Genomic DNA, 12,500 nt, shown 5'->3' on the forward strand with positions numbered 1-12,500 from the left:
GAAAGAGATTGCTAACATGACGGAAAACAAAAACTCGACATCCGTTTAATGACGTCTGTCACTCAGCTTCTTACGTTTGCTAATACACACCGATGGTATCGTAAACAGTGAACTATGTGTTTGGAAGGGGACACATTATATAATAAGTATGGGGGTACACGATATTGCAGCAATGTTTTAATGTCGAGATAAGGTCCGGCGCTCACCTATGTAACGCCAGCAGGACAGACGACGCACTGCAGATTATTGAGGTAATTCTTTTTTTTCCCAGCCCGCTACACGTTGCGTGAAAAGAAAACAGACCAAGTACTCGTCATAATCCCTATCGCAGCATGTAGTGTAGTGGCGACTGCGCAGATGTATTTTGCCCTTAAAGCAATTGCGAGCGTCTTTCATCCACCCCGAGTAAAGTGCCATGCACATGGCAGATTTTCAACCAACTGTTCCCCAACTTTGGGTGGTTTGATATCATTTGCAGGAACTCTCATGTAAAGTTTCATGAAGATCGGTCTCGTAGTTTTCCGGGAATTCCTCTACATACATACATACATACATACATACATACATACATCTATATATATATACGACTTGTGTCTGTCTGTCTGTCTGTGTGTGTGTGTGTGTGTGTGTGTGTGTGTGTGTGTGTGTGTGTGTGTGTGTGTGTGTGTGTGTGTGTGTGTGTGTGTGTGTGTGTGTGTGTGTGTCCGCGATGCCAAGCCAAAGTTCTCGGTGGATCTTTTTCAAATTTGGAGACAGTATTCAGCTACACCTCGAAAATGATTCAGTGGCCTGAACATTTCATGTCGAGTCCCATCGCTGTCGACGACGCCAAATGTAACCGAGTGCCAAAACACCACAATCACTATTTTTAGAATGTCACGATTGCACCCAAAAGTTGTCCCTACTGTAAAAGTGAAAAGGTCGAATCAATTTATAGCCACGCGAAAAATACACTGTCATCTATCTCTATATATATACGGCTTCTGTGTGTGTGTGTGTGTGTGTGTGTGTGTGTGTGTGTGTGTGTGTGTGTGTGTGTGTGTGTGTGTGTGTGTGTGTGTGTGTGTGGGCAACACCTGTGGATTGTAGAGTTCTGTTTGTGATGTGGTCTAGCGGCTTTGATGTGTCTGTATGTTCAGGCCTTCCTTCGAGAAGCCATAACAGTTATTCTCATTTTCGTGCTGTTCCCATTCCACCTGGGAGGGACCTAAGTTCATTCAAAGGGGGTCGAGTGTGACAGGGAGACTACCGTCGCCCTTCACAGCAGACTCTGCAGAGTTGTTCGCCTTAGAAGTTGTGGGCTTTCCTTGCATGTACCCGTAAGTTGTCCTCACTGTAAAAGTGCAAAGGTCGAATCTATTTATCGAAAAATCCACTGTCATCTATCTCTATATATTTATATATATAGATAGATATACATACATACATACATACATACATACATACATACATACATACATACATACATACATACATACATACATACATACATACATACATACATACATACACACACACACACACACATACACCACCTCCCTCGTCTCGATTCCAAGTCAATGTTAAAACATGTAGTCAAAACTTGACGAAATGTAAAAACCGGAGTTTTGAATTTTGTCGTGTCACACTTTTGCTGCTTGGGTAGCAGATCTAAACGCAAGTTGTGCGTCAAATCATTTAAGAATTTTGGACGAAGACCACGTCAGACAGGCCGGATTTAGCCACTGGTCTACTATAGACCGCGGTCTGATTTAGTCAGTTGAGTCATGACATCCTTTTTTCTTCTTTTTTTCATAGGAATGAGCTTATGTATAACTATGTTGAAACAAGTTTGCAATCCTTTCGTTTTCTTGTAATTTTGTTTAGCTTTTTCGTGTAACCCCCATGATGTTTCTTGAATAAATGCTTTGCCTTGCCTTGCCTCGCCTATAGAGGTCCAAAACGCTTCGGAAACTCTTTCACTGTGGCTTTAAAGCTGTTGTCTATTTATGACTATCTGGGGCTAGGAGTTTGAAAAGAAAGGGCTGAGAATCCTGTGCAGATTTCTGTACAGCGAAGTAGGCCTGAAACTCGACCTACACTGCCTACATGACCTTGACAGCTTCATTCAATGCCCCACTTTAAAAGGACGAAAACACGACCCAACAGTCGGACGCTAGCGGAAATAGTGCTCCGCGGGCAAGCCGGTGTAGGATCCGGTCCGGTCCCCCGTCTGAAGTAGTCCCCCGGGGGACCAATTCGTGGCAAAAACTGCTCTATAATGGTCCCCCCTTAGACATCCAGCCTCGTTTTTCATTAGGCATTCAAGCCATTTTCAATCTATATCTTCGTCCGGTATTATGTAGTGCACAGACAGCAATCTCTTTGTTTGACTATATTTTGCAGAAAATAAAATAGATCTGATTTATAATGCCGTTCAACAGAAAAATCACATGAAATAAAATGAATAATAAATAAATACTGATAAGAAGAAATGAAAGCAGTCTCTGATTCTTTCCTTTCTTTTCTCTGAAATTGCTGGTAACATTACTAACATTGTAACAAGAAAAACGATGCTGTGTTGTCGCCTTAATGACAACGGTATCCACTGCCGCCAGCTGCCGTGCCTACGCAGCCGCCCAAAGAAGGCACACAGGGGGCATCGCCGCAGACCGCGACTGAGGAGTGGGGCAGTGCTTCCAGACGTACCAGATCGTAAGCCACGAACACAGGCCACACCCCCCACCTCCTCCTCCACACCTCTCCACATCGCACTCTTCAACGCTCAATCAGTCTCATCAACACAACAAGCATGCAAACGCACAGACATTGTAGACTACATCACAGATAACGACATAGGCATTTTAGTTCTTACCGAGACTTGGTTGAAGGAAAACGGCGATGAAAGTGTCTGTGCCGATTTAACACCACCGAACTACTCTCTGCGATCATATCCCCGCACCACCGGCCGCGGTGGAGGAATAGCCGTCATCATCAAGAACACTCTAGCTAAACATGTCTCTTTTAACACTGTGCTGCCGTTTAAACACACCTCGTTTGAGTGTGTACAGGTGACATTGGCGCTCCATCAAAAACCCGTTCAGTTATTCTGCATCTACAGACCACCCCCCAACGCAAAGAACAAACTCACTGACACTATGTTTTTCTCAGATTTTCATAATCTGCTTGATCACTGCAACACGTTGTCTGGAACCCCTGTTTTGATTGGTGATATCAATGTTCATTTTGATGACTGTAACCACCCGTCCACTGTCAAGATGTTAGACTTGTTAGATGTTTTTCAGTACACACAGTCTGTCAGTCAACCAACACACAAGAAGAACCACATCCTTGACTGGGTTATGCATAGGCCTGATGACCATATTGTTCAGTCTGTAACTGTTTCTCATGTTTTATCTTCAGATCATTTTTGTGTTTTATTCGATCTGATGACTAGGCCCCCCACCCCACCCCCTGTTTTTACTTCTGTCGGTTGTCTGCGTACGATGGACAAAGATAGTTTCAGTGAAGAGCTGCAGACTGCGCTGTCCCCTTCTCTTACAGCTGATCAGCTTGAAGTTGTACTCCGTGCCGCTCTAGATGTCCATGCTCCCAGTTTGCGTCGCCGTGTCCGTCCGTCCAAGTCAGCACCGTGGTATCCTGCTATTAGTGAGGAACTGCGTGATGCAAAGTGTGAGCGTAGGCGTGCCGAACGCAAGTGCCTTCAGACGGGTCTCACTGTACATAAGCAGATTTTTAACTACACCAAGAACGTTGTAACCAAGATCGTACACTCCGCTAAGACACTTTTTCTGCAGACTCAGATTGCCACTTGTTCTTCTAGCAAGAAACTGTTTGATATTTGCAACCGCTTGACTGGCCGCACTAAGGTGTCCCCACTCCCCACTGTATTTCCTGTCAGTGAGCTGCCTGATGTTTTTAGTGATTTTTTCATCCAGAAAGTAGCTGATATTAGATCAGAACTTGACACGCTAGCTGTTAATTCTGCTGCACCCACTCATGTTGATGCTTCCCCTGCCTGTACGTTTTTAGCATTCCAGAAAGTCAGTGAGAAGGACCTTAGAGAGATTATTTTGAAATCCAAACCTACAACTTGTCCACTTGATGCATTGCCCACACCATTACTTGTTGAAAACCTTGATCTTCTGTTGCCTGTTCTCACCCAGATTGTTAATGATAGCCTGTTGTCTGGTGTTTTTCCATCATTGTTCAAAACTGCACTTGTGAAACCGCTCCTTAAGAAATCCAATCTCGATGTAAATGTCTTAAAGAACTACCGCCCTGTTTCTAACCTTTCATTTTTGTCAAAGATCATTGAGAAAGTAGTTTTAAAGCAGCTGTTAGTGTATTTGAACACTCATGATCTGATCTCGCATTCTCAGTCAGCATACCGTCCTTCTCACTGTACTGAGACTGCCCTGCTCAAGGTGACCAACGACATTCTGTCTGCTCTGGATGGTGGTGATGTGTCTGTGCTCACCCTACTGGACCTCTCGGCAGCGTTTGACACAATAGATCATGTCACGCTGCTGAGCAGGCTCCAGACCCTGTATGGCATCTCTGGTCCAGCGCTGGCATGGTTTGAGTCCTACCTTACGGATAGAACTCAGGCTGTGCTTGTCGATGGCCAGAGATCAGCCCCAGCCCCCCTTGTTTTCGGTGTCCCTCAAGGCTCTGTACTTGGCCCCGTCCTCTTCATTATGTATACCAAACCCTTGTCTGCCCTCATTCAAAATCATTCCGTTTCAAACCAGTCTTTTGCTGATGATACCCAGTTGTATAAGCCTAGTTCCCCCGCAGAGACACATGCCGCCATCCAGACCATTCAGACCTGTATCTTAGATGTTAAGTCATGGATGGTAGAAAATAAGTTAAAACTAAATGATGATAAGACAGAGGCACTTCTGTGCATGAAAAAGTCCACTAAGTTCCCAAATTCTCAACCTTCGTCTGTCCAAGTAGGAAATACCGACATCTCTTTCTCTTCTTCAGCTAGAAACCTCGGCTTCACCATCTCCTCAGACATGACACTCAACAAGCACATCTCCAACATCTGTAGGTCCGCATACTTTGAACTCCGCAAGATCGCAACCATCCGCCATACACTGAGCGAGTTTTCGCGAGGAACAGGGTTGAGCTACGGTAGGGTCACTGCGCATGTCTGGTTTTTTTCTTCGCGGAAACGCTGTTGGGTTGTGTCCAGTCGCGTCCCTTGCAACAAGATGGCGACAAGCGCGTTACGGATTTACTGTTGTGGAGAGTTGATGGACGACGATGATGAACAAGCAGTACTGTTTTATTGTTGATGTGAATGTAATGCCAAAACATCGAACTATCGATTCGAACGTCAATGAAGAAGTGAGCGTGAAAATCGAGCGCAAAACAGCCGGGTAAAAGTTCAGGGCGCTAAAGTACATTTGAGCCGAAATCGCACCCAAACTCCTGTTGACCTCATTTCTTCCCAAAATAAACATCACTGCTAAAATAAAATGCATTAAAACCAAGACAGTATCCAACCCAGTATCCTTAATTTTTGAAAGGCTAAGTGATTTACAACAAATGTCTTCTCACAATCCGTAACTTTGTCAAAAAATATTTGCAGAAGTTTCTCACCTCGCCTTGGCAGCCATCTTGGAACTGGAGAGACCCTACGCAGGAAGAAAGGTTGAAAGTTGGTTAACCGGTGACGTCACTCCAGTCGTACCGGACCGAGTTTTTGCGACCTCCGGTTCGACTCGAGTCACCTTAGTTGACGCTAAAACTCGCTCACAGTCCGTTCAAACTACAAACACTCTAGTCTGCTCTCTTGTTCTTTCTAAACTTGACTACTGTAACTCTCTTCTCTCTGGCTGTCCACTCTACCTCCTGCACAAACTACAGAAAGTTCAAAATTCTGCAGCACGCCTGATCCTCAAAGCACGAAAAAAAGATCATGTCACACCACTTCGCCGCACACTCCACTGGTTACCCATCCAAGCCCGGCGCATTGAATACAAACTGTCCACTCTCTGCTTTCACTTCTTCTCTGCCTCGTCTCCTGCTTATTTCTCTGAACTTCTCACTGTATACACTCCTGCTAGACAACTCCGCTCCTCTTCTGATAGCCGCACCCTAGTCATCCCACCCACAAAATCAAAAGCATATGGACAACGCACTTTTGCATTTTGCGCATCTACTCAATGGAACTCTCTCCCCTCTCACATTCGCCACTCTCAGTCAGTACAGTCATTCAAGCGAGCACTCAAAACTCACCTCTTCCAGAAACACAACTCCTAAAGTCGCAACATTTTGCCATCCTGTTCTGTAACGGTTCCATCTCTATTCAGCTTGTTATTTTGTCTTTTGTTTTAAATTATTATAAATATAATTTTTCACTGCAGTAGTCCTTTAACTTTAACCCTTAGCTGTAAGCTAGATATGCACAAGTCATGTCGGTGCCACATAATGCTGACACACATGTTCCTGTGCATAGTTTATGGATAACGTGTAGTTGGGAAGTTAAGAGTAGAAATAATTAGTATTTAGTGTAGGAGGAGGGTTGGGGGTGGGTAGGGAGGGGGTGGGTATGGTTTACTTTGAGCAGGTCGGTTTCAGTTTTAATAAACAATTCTAGAGAATTGTGTATCTTATATTTGAGTCTTTCGTGTTTTAGACATTGATGCATTTAATAGTTTTAACGAGTTGCCTTTTGTTTTATCATTCTGGTGTTTATCTAGATGTGCTGTGTATCTTATAAGAAGTTCTTAAAAGTTCGAAGTTATTTTAGCATATAGGTTTTTTATGGTCTTAACAGTTAAATATGTATTACGTTATCATTAAGATTCATGCTTTGTTAGTACTAAGCAGTTGTTTTAATCAGTCTGGTTTTCTCTTGTTTTCATCTTATGAACATTTTAAATGTTAGACTAACTTATTGTCTTGTACAGAATAACAACTGTGTGAATGGTGCTATACTGAATGAAAGAGTGTGACATGAAGTTCTTGTACATCATTGCAAAGAGTGTGAATGACGTTTTAGTTTAGATGTCAAGCGCTTAGAGCAAGCCTTTTTAACGAAAGTTTTTGATTTAGCGCTATATAAATGTTATTATTATTATTATTATAAGGGGGGACCATTATAGAGCAGTTTTTGCCACGAATTGGTCCCCCGGGGGACTACTTCAGAGGGGGGACCGGACCGGATCCTACACCGGGCAGAATGCGATGCATTGCCAAACCAGGGGGCACAACTGTTACCTACGTATACCTTCCCTTTTGTTAGCTGGATCACAGGACAAATAGCGACGCAACACAATACGGAGCAAAATTGTGTTCGTCTCTTGATTAAAAACACGAAAAATCAATCAATCAATCAATCAATGAGTCTTATATCGCGCATATTCCGTGGGTACAGTTCTAGGCGCTCTGCAGTGATGCCGTGTGAGATGAAATTTTATACGGCCAGTAGATTGCAGCCATTTCGGCGCATATTTACCTTTCACGGCCTATTATTCCAAGTCACACGGGTATAGGTAGACAATTATTAACTGTGCCTAAGCAATTTTGCCAGGAAAGACCCTTTTGTCAAACGTGGGATCTTTAACGTGCACACCCAATGTAGTGTACACGGGGGGAGGTTCGGACACCGAAGAGAGTCTGCACACAAAGTTGACTCTGTGAAATAAATTTCCGCCAAACCTGGGATCGAACTCACGCTGACAGCGGCCAACTGAATACAAATCCAGCGCGCTACCAACTGAGCTATATCCCCGCCCCATGTCAGTCAGTCAGTCAGTCAGTCAGTCTCTCTCTCTCTCTCTCTCTCTCTCTCTCTCTCTCTCTCTCTCTCTCTCTCTCTCTCTCTCTCTCTCTCTCTCTCTCTCTCTCTCTCTCTCTCTCTCTCTCTCTCTCTCTCTCTCGCCTGTACTGACACCGAACAGTGTCGCTCCATCCAAACCAAATCCGCTTTCGTAATACGTAATTAGATCTGATCCAACGCATATTAAATCAGTCTGCGATTAGTTCGTACTTCCTGCACGAGTTAGATAGCAGGATTTCTTTTTCATTAAAAAAACAAAATCTCCTGTGCTAGCTGTGACTGGCATTTGGAAAGCAGGGGCTTGACTTTGTAGGAAAAAAAAGTCATGGAAGCTAGTCTCAGCCAGCCTTTCCTTAGGGTTCCTGGTACTCCGAGACTGCCAAATCTTCATACTTTTTCTATGCTTTCCTTTACAAAAGAACACCAAGTGAAGAAACTCGTAAGGTGCAAGAATTCCATTTACTGACACACACACACACACACACACACACACACACACACACACACACACACACACACACACACACCCGTCTTCCCAACTCCCCGCAGTCCCTCCCATCCCGCCTACCCCTCCTCCCTCATCCCACCCCTCAGCTACCGACAGACTCGGAGCTTATAGACCAACCGCCTGTTATCACAAAGCGTCTATGAATAAAAAATAAAAAAATATTAAAAACATACAAGAAAGGTATGGTATTGGAACGTATGGGCGGGGATGTAGCTCAGTCAGGGCGGGGATGTAGTTCAGTCAGGGCGGGGATGTAGCTCAGTCAGGGCGGGGATGTAGCTCAGTCGGTAGCGCGCTGGATTTGTATCCAGTTGGCCGCTAACTGTCAGCGTGAGTTCGTCCCCACGTTCGGCGAGAGATTTATTTCTCAGAGTCAACTTTGTGTGCAGACTCTCCTCGGTGTCCGAACACCCCCGTGTGTACACGCAAGCACAAGACCAAGTGCGCACGAAAAAGATCCTGTAATCCATGTCAGAGTTCGGTGGGTTATAGAAACACGAAAATACCCAGCATGCTTCCTCCGAGAGCGGCGTATGGCTGCCTAAATGGCGGGGTAAAAACGGTCATACACGTAAAAGCCGTGGGAGTTTCAGCCCATGAACGAACAAACAAATTGGAACGTATAATCTATGACAAAACGAAACGTTACGTTCACTGATCGTCGACCCAGCGGTCTTTTACGTGGACAGAATGACAAAGCATTTGCCACACAGAAAATAATCTTTAAACAAAGGAGGACACAGCAGTCACCAGATTAGCACTGTCTTTATCAACATTTCGGTAGTGACAAACTGCCTTCTTCAGGATGGTATGATGCAGATGAAAATATAAGAAATATAAGGATGGCATTATCACATAATAATACTCTTTTACAAATTGCCCAGAAACTCGCTCAGAAGACACAAGCGAGACAATCTAAAAAATAAAATAAATAAAAATAAATATATAAAAAAAACACACGTCCCTGTACCCTTTTGCCCGGGCGTGCAAACAAACAGCCCCCGTTGAGAACTCCCAACGTTAGCATTTACAGCGGATTGCTTTTCAAATGTCAAGTGATTCGAACACAGCTCGATTCTCGTTGTATCCATGACTCCATCGATAATAGATAAAGATAAAGGCTGTGTCCGTTGGTGTCCACAGAAGAATAAGTAACCCGATCTGTCCGAGGGTATGTCAATTTCCTCCGGCGATACACTCGACTCTGGTGACAATGTAACTATCCCGCTTCGATCATTTTTTTCGATTATCAACTCCTGGCTCGGCAAATGAATTTCAATGTCGATGCTGGTTCTCTTTGATCATGAGTTTTCGCGGCCAGCTAATTTCGCCACGTCGAATACTTTCTTCCGTGACAAATGGTCCGCTATTGTTTTCATGAAACCTGCGTCGAACATAGGACTCGATGAAAACCCTCAGAAACCCGGTGTTTGATTTAAAATACGTCGAACATTATCTTCGATTATATACGAGCGTGCGTTCATTTCCCCTGTGTTGAGCATTCTCGTCCATGACCATTCCCCATTCAAGCCGTTGTAAGCAGCCGTCTTCAGTTGTATGTATCCATCCAGGTTTTACATAAAAAGTATCAAACAAACACGCGTGCACAAGCACGCAGATTCATAAATACACATACAAAAACATATTTATCCACAAAACACATTCACACACACACACACACACACACACACACACACACACACACACACATACACACACACACACTCACACACACTCACACACACACATACAGACACACACAGACACACACACACACTCATACTCACACACACATAGTATTACATTCACACACACACATACAGACACACACACACACACACACACTAGTCATACTCACACACACACACACACACACACACACACACACACACTCATACTCACACACACATACATTCACACACACACACACACACACACACACACACACACACACACACACACACACACACACAGGCATCCCACAACAGGCTTAAAAAGGGATCCTAAACATCTCCGGGCAACGTTTGTGTTTGCCTTGCGAATTAGTTTTACAAATTGACATGGGTGTATGTTTTTTTTGGGGTTTTTTTTACACCCCCGGTATAGGGGTGTGTATAGGTTTCGCTCGATGTGTTTGTTTGTTTGTTTGTTTGTGTTCGCATAGGACCGATCGTCACCAAACTTGGTGAACAGGTTCTATACATTCCTGAGACGGTCCTTACAAAAATTGGGACCAGTCAAACACACGGTTAGGGAGTTATTGGTGGATTAAGATTCTACAAGGACTTATAGAGGGACATATTAATGGTCAAAGGGAAATAACCACACTTGTTAGCAGTGCCTGCTCAGTTGGTGGCAGTGAGAATGCTAAGGACGGGGGTGTTTTTCCTACCTCGGAGGAATTTCTTGGGTTTTTTTGCGCTCTTCCATCTCCATCACACAAAAAGAACGTCCAAATCTACCGGTGCTCAGCTGCGCTAGTTCCCCATAACAAACCGACCACAAAAGCAGTCCAGGACAGTGCAGTAAAAGCCAGAAGAGTCCACGCCTCTGTCCGGCTTGATCCCTGGAGACGCTGGATCTAGACGGTCCCGTAACCTCAGTGCAACACGCTTTCTTTGTGTCGCTAATGGTGTCCAGCTCTAGCCACCAGTGAAGGGAAAGTGAAAGGTCAGCTTTTGTGTGTCCCCCAGTGTGCTGCTGGTTTAATTAAAAGGGTCTGAAGGGAACGGGGGGATTGTCATCTGTGGTGCGGCGCGCGCTTCTTGCCGATTATGTTTGGCTTTTTGTTTGGTTGTATGTTTGCTTGCTTGTTTCGTCTCCCGAGCTCTATATTACTGTTTCAGTCTTAGCCTCAGTCTGTCTGTGAGTCTGTGTGTATGTATGTTTGTCTGCCTCTCTCTCTTTCTCTCTCGTTTTCTCTCTCTCTCTCTCTCTCTCTCTCTCTCTCTCTCTCTCTCTCTCTCTCTCTCTCTCTCTCTCTCTCTCTCTCCTAATACATAAATGAATACAGTTCAAAGTTCTCTCTCTCTCTCTCTCTTCTCCCCCTCTGCCCCACCCCACTACTCTGTCTCTTTCCTATTCACTCTTCTCTTTGATGATCAAAGTGAAATTGCTGTCAAACAAAAGAACAAAACTTAACGCAGACTCAACTATCCTGACATGATAATTAGACGCTGGTCTAGTTGTCTAATTTCATCATTTACCTCAAAATCATTTTCCTTATCAAAGGCAACCCTTCTCAGTTCCTTTTGTACTGACTGTATATCTTTGCGTATTTACTGGCATAGTTTAATACTGTTTCAGTCATAGTAGTTTAATTGTTTAATTGCATCATGAACTAGAGAATAACTTTCCTTTCATCGGCATCTTCTTAGTTCTTTTTGAAAGGATTGGGTTTTTTTTGTATTTGCGGATATTTGTTTTTTTCGCATGTATTAATTGCTTTTCTTTGTAGGGATTGCTTTTCTCTGTAGGTATTTGCTTTTCTTCATATGTCTTACTTTTGTGTCGTTATTGCTTTTCTTTGTATATCTACCACCAGAGGTCCACTGTTTCTGTCAACGATTGTGCATGCAATTTTAGTTTAATTGTGTAATTGTATCATTTAGAATACATTTACTTTCCCTTTCCTATTTTCTTCTTCTTCATTGTTACTGTTTAATGGAGAACTCGTCTCAGTACATCTATCGCTAAAAAGGTCACAGTGAAACTGGGCAACGGCAAGCAAAGTACAGTCTAGAACCGTAACTATAGAAACAGACATCGGAAAGTTTGTGTTAAATGGGTAAGTCTCAGCCTGAACAGAATGAGAATCCGGCGTCTCAAAACCTTGAAAGGTTACTTAAAGGTACTCTCCGTCGAGTGTATGTTAATTGCGGAATTAAATCAGCAAAAAATAATAATTCACTTTGCTCAGAAAGCAGCCAAGCTGTCGATTTGGTTTTGTGTGTGTGTGTGTGTCTGTCTGTGTGTGTGTGTCTGTGTGTGTCTGTGTGTGTCTGTGTGTGCGTGTGTGTCTGTGTGTGTGTGTCTCTGTGTGTGTGTGTCTGTGCGTGTGTGTCTGTGTGTGTCTGTCTGTGCGTGTGTGTGCGTGTCTCTGTGTGTGTGTGTGTCAGTGTGTCTGTGTGTGTCTGTGTGTGTGTGTGTGTCTCTGTGTGTGTGTGTGTGTGTGTGTGTGTGTGTGTGTGTGTC

At 43.9% G+C, this 12,500-nt stretch overlaps 1 protein-coding gene across 2 annotated transcripts in view; it reads right to left on the minus strand.

Moving 5' to 3' along the window:
* Nucleotides 1-12,500, minus strand: part of LOC138976109 (platelet binding protein GspB-like) — a 165,602-nt gene that overhangs the window by 120,181 nt on the left and 32,921 nt on the right. The gene's annotated exons all lie outside the window — the stretch shown is intronic.

This window comes from Littorina saxatilis, linkage group LG9 (assembly GCF_037325665.1).
Source record: "Littorina saxatilis isolate snail1 linkage group LG9, US_GU_Lsax_2.0, whole genome shotgun sequence".
Taxonomy (NCBI): domain Eukaryota; kingdom Metazoa; phylum Mollusca; class Gastropoda; order Littorinimorpha; family Littorinidae; genus Littorina; species Littorina saxatilis.